This window comes from Sinohyriopsis cumingii, chromosome 12 (genome assembly GCF_028554795.1).
Source record: "Sinohyriopsis cumingii isolate HCF-2022 chromosome 12, ASM2855479v2, whole genome shotgun sequence".
Classification (NCBI taxonomy): Eukaryota; Metazoa; Mollusca; class Bivalvia; order Unionida; family Unionidae; genus Sinohyriopsis; species Sinohyriopsis cumingii.
The window spans coordinates 100,310,024-100,325,324 of NC_142972.1; positions in this window are offsets into that span (position 1 = coordinate 100,310,024).

Genomic DNA, 15,301 nt, shown 5'->3' on the forward strand with positions numbered 1-15,301 from the left:
AGGGTTGACAAAGGGTGGTGAACTTGGTTTAGAGGGTTCGGATTCTGGTTCACTCATGTCCTCTTCAAAATCACTGGCATGAATTTGTGCCAAGATTTCAGCCCTGGTACGAGGCGATAGATCACGTTTCTGCCTCTTACTTTCTTCTTCTTTCTTCTCGAATGAATGGGATCGTTTCATCTTGAAAGCAAAAAGTCAAATGACTCAAGTTCAAACACCATAAACTACTTTATAGTCATAGCAGACCAGCGTATATAAAAGGGTGTGCGTCTTGTCCTTTCACTATTCATTTCACTCTCAAGCCGAGCACAACGATGGAAGAGACTACCCAGATGGAACGTTTCGTCAGAGCTTTGCGAGGGGTCATTAGAAAATTCTCTTCAGACCAGCCTACGGACTACTCTCCTTCCTTTAGAGATAAAAGTCAAGATACTTGCTATATCTGTCAGAAGAAAGGGCATTGGTCTTCAGAGTGTCCAGACCGTCAAAAAAGAAAAAAAAACAGGGGATAAAAAAGACAAAAGTCAAGATACCTGTTATTATTGTAAAGAAAAAGGACATTGGTCTCCAGATTGCTCAAAAAAGAAACAAGAGGAGTCAGAAGAAAAGAGGAATTCTTCAGAAGAAGAGAGGGATTCTTCAGAGGAAGAGAGGGATTCTTCTGAGGAAGAAGAGGAAGAAAAAAGACAATTCTATTTACAAGAGGCAAAGAAACAGGAGAAGAAGAAAAGAAGAAGGGAAGAAAATGAGGAAAAGACGGTGAAGAAATTTAAAAAACAGAGAGAGTAAACAAGGAGAAAGAAGAAGTCAATGAACTTTTTATTAAAGTGTTGAGTTGTGAATTGTGAATTGGATTGTAAAAAAAATGGAGAAAAGAATAAATGAATGATAAAAGGTAAGTGTCTTTGAGTTGTGATTTTAAAATAAGAAGCTACACTCACGCACTCTTACACATACACGTACTATAAGGGTAAAATGGGTGGGGTTTTTTTTTGAGTTATTGGCAAATTGAAATTGTATTTCTTTTCGAGAAATGTGGGTGGCCCTGAAAAGGGCCTTTTTCTTCATGGTGAAGGGGTGAGTTTAAGCAATCAACTTTAACTGCCTTATGCCTTTGCCACGGCCAAGGCCTACTTCTGGACTGCGTAATGTTGATGATGATTGGGTTGAAATCACTAAGGGTGGTACGGTAGGCTTAGTCACAGGGTTGACGTGTTTAGCTCGGGAAGGTCGTATTCTCTTCGGTCGTGATAAAGAAGTCTGATACATTTGTTTCAGACTTCTTAACTCCGCTAAAATGTCCAACAGTACCGTGACCGTTTGATTTTCACCCTCCTGTTTCTTTGCTGCTACTTCTTCTTGCTGTTGTTTTTTTCTTACCTCTTCTTCTTGTTGCTGTTGCTGTAGGAGAAAAGCCTGTTCCGCTTCCTTTTGTCGTTGTATAAATTTCTCCAATTCTTCTTTCTGTCTCTGTCTAAAATTCTCCACTTGCGGTAATGAAGAAGGTAACGAAGGTTCCGGAACAAATTCTTGCGAGGAGAGAAAATCCACAAAATCCCAATTCACCTCTTCTGAAAGTAAGTCCGAGTTCCCTTGGGCAGTCTCCCCTGCTGGTGCACCCCAATGGATCGTTTTCTGAGTTTCCGTCATGTTGAATCACTGTCGCATAGATTGACTGCACACAAGCGCTAGCGAATCTATATAGACTACGTGACGTCACAGACTGCACTCTTCGGATTGGATGCGGGCTGACTGAATTCTGTAACGCGTGTTCGGATTGGTGAATGAACTCAATCCGTTTCAATCCTTTCTGTCCCTATAAATAAGTGCCGTTCACTGCATTGATTCACCTATTCTCGGAGCCTCAACATGTGGACAGACGTTGAATCTTCAACCCTTGTGTCAACAATGATGTTCAGGACGGACATGCTCATGTATGTCCGATCCAAGTGGACCGTTGTCCACAGGACCAACAGCAGCCTGTGGATAAGAAGAGTCTATATAGAGAGACAAGGTTGCCTCAAGAGGACTCTGATGTATGGCCCTGCTGTAAGACGAAGTTTGAGGAAAAGAAGATGTCGCAAATGCCCTTTATGTTAAGGGCATATTAACATAAACCAAAGGCCCTTTTCAGGGCCAGCCATATATCTCGAAAAGAGATAGCCTTTCCATTGCCTACCCCTTTTTTTAAATTTTTTATTTTTAAAAAAAAATCCCATGTTAATTTCCCTTGTCGCTCAACAGTCCCACGATTTTTCTCCATGTTCATTTCCCTTGTCGCTCAACAGTCCCACATATTTTCTCCATGTTAATTTCCCTTGTCGCCAGATTGTCCCACGATTTTTCTCCATGTTAATTTTCCATTGTCGCCAGATTGTCCCAAGGGGGTCTGTAATGCTAATTCCCATTGTCGCTAGGGTATCCCCCTTCACTACTCACGTAGAGTACTTTATTTTTCAGCTACCTTTTCAAGCTAGGGTTTTATTGATGGGGTTGGTTTCAACAGAAATAAAATCATCTCAAGGAAACGTTTATTTGTAAAAATCTGGACCTTTCTACGAGATTTTATCTTTTGTTTGTTTTATTTGTTTTGTCGGAATTCTATGGTCTGTTCGCCCTCTCTGCTGCTACTTGTTTTGATTTGACCCAATTGCACAGGTGGCTAACACATTTAGTGGCATTTTTTATTGTCCATTAGTACAACTAGACTAAATTTGACAAAGTATGGGCTGGCGTTCTTAGGAGTGCACGACATCCATGGTTGGCATGCCGAGCTACTTGCCCTCTTGCCTCTCTCGGACGTCGTATAACGGCGGAAATCTGGAACAATTTCCACCCGCCTAAAGGTATGTGTCCCGATGTGATGTCATCGTTGCGACCAATCGCAGCGTACGTTACATACTGCTTGGGTCGACACCTAGTACTGTCAATAACTGACTGAAATCAGCTCTTGGTTGACATGATTGTGTTTTGGGCCCATTCCCACTCATGAAAGCCCTTCATTCAGGTTGTTAGGGACATAATGTCCTACGACCTAACGGCTAAATTAGCAGTGCTCCTTGAGCACATAAAGGCATGGGGGATGTGGCACTAATTCTTTCCCCTAGGAACATCTAGCATCCCGCTGTGCGGGAATAAACCCGTCGCACATGCCCTTTTGGGCGCACGCGACGTAAATCCAAGTAATCAGTCAATCTGTCAAGTTCGTTACTGTGCATACGAAAACAGAATATTGTTTGACGAGAGATTATCTGCTAGTGTGCCAAAGGAATGATCCGCCCCGAGTGCAGATTAGTTTTGGTTTGCACCTAGTCCAGCGCATACATGACGTGTATGCCTTTTTTTTTTTTTTTTTTTTTTTTCTTTTTTGTAATAGTCACTGGCCATTTGACGTGGACCCCTTTGACAAAACATGTTTCGGACGAGTTGCCGTTCCTGATATCCAGTCACCAAAAATCAAAACGAGGCTATCCCTGCTAGTTTAATGTTCTTCAATTGGAAGCAGAGACCCGCGTTGGAAAGCCTGAATAATATCATCACATATGTACATGTACTTATAATGTTGATAAACAAATATGAGCATTAATAATAATAAACCAATTCCCCAATATGTTTTTTGAAATAAATACACACACAGCCAAGAACTTGAAACAATTCGCTTAGAAATTGATTTCTGCTAAAAAATTGTTTTAGAACGTATTTTATCTTATTTTGCAATCAACCAATTTAAACAAGTTCTTTCAAGTTTTAATACTATTTGGCAAATCATGGGGTATATACAGTTTAGCTATCAAATCACGTTTTGAAGTATGTAGTTTAAATAAACTTAACCACAATCAGTAGAAAACCAAGCACTAGCCATGTAGATTCAGAAGGCAGCAGCCCTCCCCACCCTGTCTGTCCAATTGAAATTTAAAATAGAATTTCCTTAGTCCCGTAAGACTAATATCATTGTGCAGATTTTAGTCAAAATACGAAACTATCCAGTTAGACCTCAGGTCGTGTGCAACTAGTACATTGATAATTTTGATATGGGCGCTACAATAGGCTTGAAGTTGGGTTCCGGTACGGGAACAGATGTAGTTTACTCCGGTTTTATCCTTCATTTTGCTTTGCAAGTGTCTAATTTTATTTTCATAGAACTTCTCCAAATATATCTAGAAAAATCTTGGGAGTATATTTCGACATATTATTGGTTATAAATATTTAGTTTAACAAGATAAAATATGAGTTCATCACCTACATGAATGAGTTAAATAGTGGGGTTTGATTGGGTGAATGTCAGGGATTATGTCCTGTCGAAATTATTAATAGCCTTAATGGAATTGTCATTGGAACTATACTGCGATGAATTTGGACAAGTTTATTAAGATATAAATATTAAAAAAAATAGACTTAGATGTGTGTATGTTTTACAATGGCAAAACTATAGTACTTTGTTGATATTTTAACGAGAAATGTTATTTCTTTCCGAATTTTATATTCTCCTGAAGCTTTTTTTAACCGTGTGATGTCACTGCATTCCACCAAGAACAAAGGCGCGAAGTGGACAATTGAAACCGAAAGTGGAAAAAGATAAAGAAAGTAGACTGTTTTGTCTATTGTGACGTGGATTTTGATAAAATTTAATGTCAGAAGTATTTAAAGTAGGAAAAGTTATATTTAAGAATCTTGCACTGACATGAAGTGGCCGGAGGAGTAGTGTATTACAATGGCTCTGCCATTTTAAAAGGTAAACTATTGATAATTTAATAACGGAAGATATGATCTGTACCAGAAGGGTAATAGTTTATTTTTTCACTCACAGAAGCGAATGCATGTATGGAGCAGGCATACGTTTCCGTATTTTTTTAATTTTTTTTATATTTAATTTTTTGTTGTTTGAAATAGGGTACAGCTATGGGGGCAGGGGCCAGTTTTTATATGTGTGTGTGTGTGATTAGGATTTTTAACGTAGTTTTAACAATTTTTCAGTCATATTGCTACGATGTCTGCAGTGTGGCAGTTTTATAGTGATGTTTAGCACTGGGGCATCATGCCGCTGACATGTAGCATGATGTCACACCCAGTCACATTATCCTGACACCAGGCCGACCAGTCCTAACACTAACCTCCTAATACTGAGCGTCTAGCGAGGCAGCTGTTAGTACCATTTTTGTAAGTCTTTGGTATGACTCGGCCGGGTTCGAACCCATGACCTCCAGCTTCCGAGGCGGATGCTCTAACCACTAGGCCACCAGAGCGGTTTTTATGTACAAATTTTATGCCGCAATCAGCGACCTAGTATAAAAAAATCATAAAAATCAAATACACATGTGAAGTCAAAAAGGTCAATATTTTTGGATACCTATATTAAAACAAAGCATAAGAATATTATCCACTTGACCAGAGAAGTCAATGGCAGTTCATAGCAGAAGTTTATGTACCCCAATCACAAATTTATACCCGCAGTTTTTATGTCTGAAGGTCATTTGTGACACCATGTGATGCTCACAGTGCAAACACAAGCCCTTTTCCTAGATGACAATTCTGCAAAACAGTGTACTAAACATGTTGATGCAATAGAAAATGTTGTCATCCAATCCGTTTTTGAGATATTATATTTGCCCCAAACCCTGGTGTTTACTGCTATGGGAGACTAGCTCTTCTTCCTAGCTGACTATTGGTATTTCACCATCAACATACTGCAGAGAAACTATGGAAGGTGTACATGCCTGACATCAACTTCAAGAACAACACAAGCCTGAAACACTTAGTTTACAAATATGTCCCTATCTTTAATTAGTAAACAATAATAGCTGAAAAAGTCACACCATAGCCTTCAATTAAGAAATTTGCCAGGGGCCAATTTACAAAACTGTACACTGCCATCTTAAGAATTTGGCTGAAAATGGTTTATGTCAAAAGTTGTGTATATATCACATATTTAGATATTATCTAATAAAATGGTATAAAGGAAAACTTCTTGTGCGCAAAAGTAAAAATGGTATTACGCTTTTAGAAAAGTGACTACTTTGCAGCAAAAAGCACTGCATTATTTACATTGTGAGTTATGACTGACTTCATTTCTTGAAAGATTTCAGATTGTTTGCAACTTACAATGCTTTTGGTCTTGTTTACCAACATAGCATCAGGACAGAATCACAATTCCTTTACACTGCTTCATGAATGTCAAGAAGAGATTTGGAAGTTATAAATTTTAGGAGGGGATGACAGAAATGCTATGTTACTTGTCAGTGACAAAGTGAAAAGTTTATATAAACTCTTCTAGTAAACTTAAAGAAATCACACATTTAATTAAATAATGTGCTTTAGAAGTACTTTTAGACTGATATAAAACAAGCAGTTCCAAACCTTTCATTATCATTCTGGAGATGTTAATAGCAGCATCAATGATGTGTGTTTGTGTGTTGTGGGAATAATCACAACAACAGTCTAGCTAATCTGGAGAGATCAAAGTTTAATCAACTAACATTAGACCATGCTGGAATATTAATATACTGATGTTTGGGACCCTGTTAAAATTACAAAGTGACATATCAAATAAATTCATTGATACATAGCCACTGAAAATGACCATACATATACAAATTATTCAATACAGTTTAACTGGGAAATTTCATATCAGACACCAATTTACTTACAACTGACTTTAGTGATTTCTGGAGTTTACTAAATCATAGTAAATAATAAGATAAGGTATAGAACAAATATTTACAGTGGAAAATTCAGTTCAAGGTAAAAAGCATTTCGCCTGGTTGGCTTTTAATAAGCACATACCATAAAACAACTCCTGTGGAAGCTAAATCTGTCAGAGTCACTCTCTTGTGCACTTAGATCAGAATGAGTATCTGGATGAAATTCAACCTATTGTTTCTTTCAACATGACTAACCAATTAATCCTAATCTTTTACCATGCAAACTGAGGCTTGCAAAAAGAAAAGAAACAAGTGATATTGATGTACTTTTAACATTCATTGAAAACATAAGAATTTCAGAGGAGAAACTGTATGTGTATTGTCATATGCGTGAAATGGCCACTTAATTTTAAGCTTTCCCCCCCCCCTTATTAACTGAACCTAGAAATTTCAAGATATATAAACATAACATTGAAACATTACCTATTATTGCCCAAGTGTGAGATATGAATCTCTTATATCAACTTCACAGTGGGGTCGTGAAGGTAGAAACTATGTCGGTGTGCTAAAACTTTCATTCTTCTCACCAAAATATGGCAAGCAATATATCATATGCATCACTATTTCTAAGACTGTTCCAATGGTGAGATTCAACATTCACAACAGTATGTTTATGTATGATTCCTCTGAAGTCTATCTGCTCCTTTGGAGTTCAATTACTATTAAGAATGCGTGTTGACATGTTATGCAATTGTTTCTGTGTGTCTGTATTGAATTGTGAATAATATTCATAAAAATAGGAGTGCAAACCTTGACAACTACAGAAAGAGCAAGACAGTACATTATGGTCACCATTTTGTTCCCATATTTAGTAAGTTAAGTCCAAAATCTGCTTCTTTGTCATGATGTAAACAGTTCTCACACTGAGGTACAAAACAAAGTTACCTAGCTCTCTAAAGCACATTGCAAACAACACTAAGTGGTATATAGTTGTTGTTGTGCGGTTTAACGCCATTTTTCAGCACATGATAGGCTATGCATGGCAGCCAGTGTTAATGGTGGAGGAAGAACCCGGGAAAATTCCGGAAAGAACCACCGACCCACGAGAAGCTACTGGCAGGCTTTCTCACATACCCACATTGGCCAAATCCTAGACTCGAACCCACGCAAACAGAGGTGAGATGGCAGTGATCTGTATCCGAGAGGGCTTTAGACCATTCGGCCACGCTGGGCCCCCCCAAAGTGGTATATGGAAAAAGGAAGGAAATATAATGAAGCTAATGCATACAAATTATTTAAATATACACAAAGAAATGGAAAAGTATAATAGAAGTAAGCTGACTGCACCAGTATAAGTTATCAGTTTTCCTTAAGGGGGCAGGGGCCAGTTTTCATGTACAAATGTAATGCGGCAATCAGCAACCGAGTATAAAAAATATAAAAAAATCAAATACACAAGTGATCTCAAAGAGGGCTATATTTTTGGATACCTATATTAAAACAAAGCATAAGAATAGTATTCACTTGACCAGAGAGTCAATGGCAGTTCATAGCAGAAGAAGCTTATGCACCACCCAACCACAAATTTATGCCAGTAATTTTCATGTCTGAAGGTCATTTTTGACACCATGTGATACTCACAGTGCAAACACAAGCCCTTTTCTTAGATAACACTTCTACAGAACAGTATGTACTAAACAGGCTGATGCAATTGAAAATAGTTGTCATTCAAGCCGTTTTTGAGATATTTTACATCCCCCAAACCCATGTGTTTACTGCTATGGGAGGCTAGCTCTTCTTCCTAGCCAACTATTGGTATTTCACTATCAACATGCTGCAGAGTAACTATGGAAGGTGTACATGCCTGACATCAATTTAAGAACAACACAAGCCCGAAACACCTAGTTCACAAATATAGCCATATCTTTAATTAGTAAACAATAATGACTGAAAAAGTCACAGCATAGCTTTCAATTAAGAAATTTGCCAGGGGCCAATTTTTAAAACTGTACCCTGCCACCTGTGTGCTCAACAACTCGGTCTAGTCCTGTTCAAGAAGGGTTGTTATTTCCCCTGATTTATTGCCTCCTCTTGCATGCTTTTCAACAATAAAGATAAAATTAACGTATTCACGAAATTTTGGGGAGCGAAAATGGCAGACGCAAAACCAGATATGTCTGAGAGAAAAATCATTACAGGTTGTAATTCTTACAGACATTATTGTTGTGTACCCAGCAATTACAGAGGGAAATGTGTTAACAATAGAATAATTGCATTACATCGGTTTCCAAATGACAAAAGACTGCAAAATGTGGTTGAAACACAATCAGAATGTGAATCCCAAGTTTGTGTTCTCAGAAAAGAAAGATGGTTTGTGTTCTGCCCACTTTAAGGATGGAATGTACGAAAGAAAATCAATGGAGAACAACTTGCCTTCAATTTTTATTCTGCAAGGTGGCAGATTGAAGCAGTTTGAAACAACTTTGGTAAGAAAATTAGCGCAAAATATTTTTTATAGCTTGGGAACATAATTTCCCAGGTGTTATGTACCAAAGGAGTCTGACGTTTTATCAATAAAGTATGACAAAATCTCTGACAATGTGAAATCACCTTATTGATACTATAAATGAACACAAGGAGTGCAACCGTAACCACAACGCTCTTCTTGATTAAACTTTTCTTACCCATCTTCAGAATCGCAAGAAGACTGAAAAACTACACATATCCATTCAAAGGACAGTAACGTACCAAGGCATAACTCTCGGACAACCATTACATTAATCCAATCTGGCGAATTAACATTTATTTTCGCCATTATGGTCACAAACCCTTTCTAGAAGAATCCATCAGACGGAAGTAGCTCATTCTAGCAGTATCTGCCCTGCAGTAAATATGCGTTAGGGTCTAATAATCGTACCAAACACGGCTCAGAATCTATGTTATCTTTTAATACTAGAGAAATTTTATAATGTGGAATCAGTTAGTTGAATTTCCTCAGAATAATGATGCACAAATTGACAAGTCCTTGAGCACGCTTGATCAATTCAGATTTATTTCCTGATATGTGTGCACCTCTATCTCTTAAATAAATCTTCAATTCACACACTGATAGCTTGTCAAAACAGCATGGGTCATCAATTTCTTTGTTAGACGTCATTGCATTGGATTTTTTGCTCACTGGAAGTCTCTTTAACAAATAATGATAACTCGTGCAAGGGAGGTAACAACCCTTATTAAACAGGACTTTATATTTTAAGAGAGAGAGAGTTAACATTCGTTTTTATTTTTTTCAACCACTTAGATTAACATAGGTGCTGATCAAAATTAGGAGAAACATCAATCGGTGTATACCCCAATGATTTGTAATTGTCTTTATAATAATACAAATAATAAAAAGACAGACAGACATTGATTTAAGTGAATTTGATACAAATTAATTTCTTCTGTTTCTATCACAGTTCATGTAATGATGTCACCCTGTTGTACTTGATTTTAATCTATTGGACATGCATGTTAAGTGGCAAATTAGACCCAAAGGTACAACACCAAAATTACAGTTTTGAGAAGTCATGGTGTGTATTTAAATATTTACAGTGTATAGATTAAAAAGTGCAGAGTGCTTTGCAATCGGAGGTCTTAAAGTTGGCAAACAAGTAAAAAAGAAAATAGGTATGGTATTGATCAATGTAAGCAAAGTATGTTGAGTAACATGGTAATGGAATGGGAACAAATATCTTTTGCAACTCACTCCAAAGATGAGTCCTTGGAAAACAACAATTTGCCTCAGGCTGGGAAAAGTTGTTTTGAAAATAATTTAAAATTTAAACAAATCAGCTTTTATACTCAGAGATATATAATGTTTAAGGACATTTTTGTCAAACAATCATTTTCTGAAATACTGTCTTCATACCAACATATGCAGCTAAGCAGTGTAAAGTTCTTTTTTTCTGTAAATTAAAGCAAATTACATGCAAATTGATATGACTTTCAATAGTTGTATTGTTCTAGTGATACATCCTGTAGTTTAGTAAATGGTTGTCTAATTCAGTTGTTATGGAAGAGGGAAGAAAATACACATTTTCTAAACCAAAATGTTTACGATTATATACAGTGAGGGTCATATGTGAACCATTAAAAAATAAATTTCATTCTGGAATCCACAAAACCTGGAGAAAACTTGGACAGTTTTTGTTTCAGAAAATGCATGAACTCTGTAGTTTTCTAGAAATGTACTTGAATTGGAGGTATAGTTAAAAACATATATACTGGAAAAATGCATGGAAATACTGAAAGAAGTACTTGAAATTTAAAACAAATGCATTTCATTAATAAACAATAATTTATATGTACTGATATAAACATCAAGACAAAAATAAAAGATCTATTAAGAATGGCAGGAGCTAAATCTTCATGGACTTGCACTTCTGTGTAGTGTTGCTTACATATGCAGTAAAACATAACAGTTAAGTGCGTATTACTACTCAGCTTTGCAGGGTCCCCGAGTGGCAGAGAGGTCTAAAGCGCTCGCCGTTACAGATCATTGCCATCTCACCTCTGTCAGTGTGGGTTCAAGTCTTGGGTTCGGCCAATGTGGGTATGTGAGAAAGCTTGCCAGTAGCTTCTCATTGTCATTGGTTCTTTCAGGGGTTTTCCAGGGTTTTTTCTCCAGCATTTATACTGGCCACCATGTATAGCCTACTTTGTGCTGAAAAATGGCATTAATCCCTACAACAACAACAACTCAGCTTTGTTTTGGATTGTATCTGCCTCATGAAATCCATGGATGCTTGCTTGCTCTTTGTGTTGATTGGGGTGTTAAAGCTTACAAAATTTTTGATCAAGGACTTGGATGGGAATGTGTTTATTGGTTAAGGGCTACCATCACTAAGCTTAAGATCTATATCAGGGGTCAATTTTTTTAAATAACTAATTGCAATTTAGATTTGGTGTTATTTTACTAGTTCTTTAATTGATCCACCAAAAGCCAGGAATTTGGAACAAAAAAGGAAATGAGATTATTTTCTGTCAGTTTAAGTTGTAATGTTTATTATTATATTGAATTTTACCGAAAGCTACATGTACACTTGAATTTTTTTCTTTTTTTAATTGAGGTTACATTTTAAATAGGCAAAAAAATTGGATATGTGATTTGAATCCCAAATTGCTATGTAATGCAAAGTTTTAAAAGTATATCATAAAATTAATATGTCATATTGCATCCAAGCAACATCTTGGTAAATATCAACCAAATAGGCATCACACTTACATGTGATCCGAAATGGAACCTTACCCACAACATGTATATATAAGAATTAGCTGTGTATGGTTGATTATACCTATTTTAGAATTGCACATTTTGTTTGGTATGACTGAGTTTATTGCTGGACACATGATTAATAGATTGTACTGATTAAACAAATGACAAATCAGATGAATAGATTTTATGACAATTATTTACAAGAGCTACTTTTTTTCTTTGTTTATAGGATTTCCCACTATTGTCCATATGATGGAATAATTTTTCCCATAATTTTAATTTTAAAGTAGACTGATATGTCTTTGTTTTGGGACAGTTACTCTTAAGTATTACAGGATAAACCTGCAAAAGTCCAAGTGCATTGCAAACATGTATGTCTATAAATGAGAAATTATGACTGTAATTCTGAATAGGCTGTCTAGGAAGCCCTTAAACCAATCTTCACACACAAATACCCCACCCCACCCTGATTTGCTGGGAAATTTCTCTTATTCCATTTGACAGATCTTTTTTGAGCATGTAGTGTCTGTGCTACCATATATATATATATACTCACTGATATTTCATATCTATAAGCGTGAAGTCCAAACTGCACAGACCCAGATCTGCCATTGCATAATGTACTTGCAACTCTGGGTCAGTGTTGTTAATAGAACGAATAATGTAGACCCTGATTTGAAGGTAAGTTGTGGAATGGCAGAATAGGATCTGTGTTGCTTCCAGTTATTATTCGAATTGTGAGTGCATATGGTACATAAACAATATGTACCAGTATTGTGATTTCCTTCAGTAGCATGTGTGTATGTGACTGTCAACATTGTGGATGTATGTAATCATTTGTAATTGTATTGCTTACTAATGGATCCATGTGCTAAAATTAATTGGATATCCAGACTCTGTAGGCTGCTCAGCATTTTTCAAAAATAATTTGATCATTGCTCAAACAATAATAGATATAAATATTATAACTAAACAGTGTGCTTAAGAATCAAAATTGTTTGAACTATTGTCTTATTTGAGTACAATAGCACAATGAAGAATATCTGTCACATTAAAAGAAAACTTTGTTTGATATTTAGAATTGCAGTTATACTAGTTGAAACAAGTAGAATGAGACAATTAGAATGAATATTTCAGACCAATAAAACCTTCATATGGGCAATTCAACTTCAGTTATACTATTGGTATCTGAAAATTAAGGTCAAGTTTATAATGGTAAAGCACTAATTTTATATGTAATGATTTTATTTATTAAATTACTTATCCAGCAGATTTTATAATTTGTGATTGAATGATATGCAAAAGTTGTCTGACTGTAGTCAAATATATTTTATTTACTGCAAGAAGAAAAAATAATACATTTAATATGTACCTATAATTTTGGTTTCTGACGGATGGGGATGGTTCCCTAAGAAAAGTGTTTGATCAGCCTCCCAATTCCAATAAATCTTTGGTTTAGATTATATTCATTCACAACTACTTGGTATTTTGTATTTTTTATGAATTTATAAAAATGTAGTACATATCATTGACAGTGCATTTGATGTGACTGGATAACTCTTACCTCTAATTTCAGCAGAGTTATCTCTCTTATATGCAGTGACACACTTGATTCATTCCTTGTTAAATGACAATCTAACGTTAATCATTATGATGTGTGACATGCTGAAGTAGAATAGAAAGTTTATTTATTTCTCAGAACATTAGCATTGAGGTCTATGGAAATTTGTTTAGTACTACGATAACATCAAATGCACTCATATGGTTGTCCTTCACGGAACAACAAACCATAATGAGGTTAAATATTTCCCTTGTTTGTTTTAGGCCGGCTGCCCTGAAGATAAATTGGTTTTTAAAGCAAATGAATTTCCCAGATTTTCCTCACTGGTAATTCTGGTTATTTAAGTAAAGATATTGTATATAAATTTATACATTGTTATAAGAACTTTTAATTCCCTTCATTTTTGTGAATAATTGATGGGTGTATTTTAGGTTGGAGAATATAGATCTTGGTCTTGCTTCCATGTAAGATGTGAAATGCTCTATGTGACCATTTTCATTTTCTGGACATAAGGGGTAAATTGGAAAAAACAAACAATAACTCCTTATAATATTTACGTTTTAGAATTCATTAATTGCACTTTGAGAAGATGTCTAGACTGAAAAAATTAATTTTCCCTATGAAATAATAGTTGCTAAATTGAGCGTAGTTGGACTAGTTCAGGGTCAGCGCAAGGAAGCAGTGATATTGATCAGCGATCTACTTTTGACAGTACAGGGTATTGTTTCTTGAATGTAGTCAGTCACAGCACATTAAAGATGCATAAAAATGAGCAAACATTCTCTCCCATTGTACATGTTTTGCAACAATATGTTATACCTGTTCCTCTTTCAGTCTTAATAAGTATGGAGCAGGACCATATGGGCCTTGGGACTGCATTGGTTTAGGTTGATTTAGTACATATTCACTGCATTTTGTGTTTGGATTTGTCTATTCATTCCACTGTAATTAAAGGCTATTACTAAAGTTTTTAAAGAGCTCTTTGTTGTTGTAATAACGATATAATAATAATTATTGGAAAACGGAAACCTGTATGTGATGATAACAATTTATTTGTTAAATATTTGCATAACTATCACACTTTGTAAGGAGTATGCTATCATTTTTGTGAATTTGTCATATTTGGTTTTTTTTTCTTTTCTTTTTTCAAGCATACTATGTATGGGTAAAGAACACAAGATTGGACTGTCATTAGTTTCAGTATATTTGTTTTCATTTTCAAATGACATTTTTATAATATATTGTTTTTGGTTCTTCCAAGAAGTACTACAACCAGTTGAATAGTTGAAGTGGCAATATATTACAAAGAATTTGAGCTCGGCATAAGTTACAGGCATTTGTAACATTTGGACAAGGACACATGATCATTTTGGATATAGGATACTTTAAGTAACCTTTCATTGGAAAAGAAAGATGTTTCCTAAGCAACTAATATTATATTTTGAAACTACATGTACTGAGAATCTATTACATAGATACCATACAACATTTTGCATAGATCCTGGTAATTATCTCTTGAACCCCAATCCCACCTCCACTGTCTCTGGTTGAATACATATTTCTTTGTTTAACAAATGAACAAACTGATTATTTTCTTGCAAAACAGAATCTTTAACAATTTGTTTTGTATATAAAAAGTTTGAAGAAGGAGGATGAATTTTAAGACTGGACAGAACAGATGTTGGTTTTTAATTGAAAAAAGTGACATATCTCATGATGATGCTTAGGTTTCCCAACAGCTAAGTTTTATTATGGAGGACAAAGGTTGATGAAGTATTAGCAACATCATGGTTACTAATTACACCTTGTTTTGATTAACCTTATAGATGAATATGTACAATTGTC